This window comes from Rana temporaria, chromosome 1 (genome assembly GCF_905171775.1).
Source record: "Rana temporaria chromosome 1, aRanTem1.1, whole genome shotgun sequence".
Taxonomy (NCBI): Eukaryota; Metazoa; Chordata; class Amphibia; order Anura; family Ranidae; genus Rana; species Rana temporaria.
Genome location: NC_053489.1, coordinates 249439023 through 249439812, shown reverse-complemented (window position 1 = coordinate 249439812; position 790 = coordinate 249439023).

Below are 790 nucleotides of genomic sequence, written 5' to 3'. Positions count from 1 at the left end.
GGGCACTGATATGGCGGCACTGGTGGGCACCGATGAGGTGGCACTGGTGGGCACCAATGAGGTGGCACTGATAGGCACCGATAGTCGGCGCTGGTATGCTGCACTGATGGGCACTCATAGGCGGCATTGATGGGCACTCATAGGCGGCACTGATGGGCACTCATAGGCGGCACTGATGGGAACTCATAGGCGGCACTGATGGGCACTCATAGGCGCACTGGGCACTCTTTGGCGGCATTGATTGGCACTCATGGGCGGCACTGATGGGCACTTATGGGTGGCACAGATGGGCACTGATAAGTGGGCACTGGGCATAGATGGGCACTAAGAGGTGGCACTGATGGACACTGGGTGGCACTGATGGACACTGGGTGACACTGAGGGGTGGTACTGATGGCATTGCTGGGCACAGTCAGTGCCCATGTTGCCAGTCAGTGCCCATTTGTGGGCACTGATTGGCATCGATTGCATTAAAAACATTTTTTTTATATATATCTATTTGTGCTCTATTGAGCACTGGGAGGCACTCCCTGGTGGTCCAGTGTGGGGATCCGAGGGGGGCTGCGCTGATAAGCAATTAGTGCGAACCCGCCCTGTCAGGAGAGCCGCCGATCGGCTCTCCTCTACTCGCGTCTGTCAGACGCAAGTGAGGAAGAGCCGGGCTGCGCTGTCAACGGCTCTTCCTGTTTACATGGAGATCAGTCGTGATTGGGCACGGCTGATCACGTGGTAAAGAGCCTCCGCCGGAGGCTCTTTACCGAGATCGGAGATGCAGGGTGTCAGACTGACA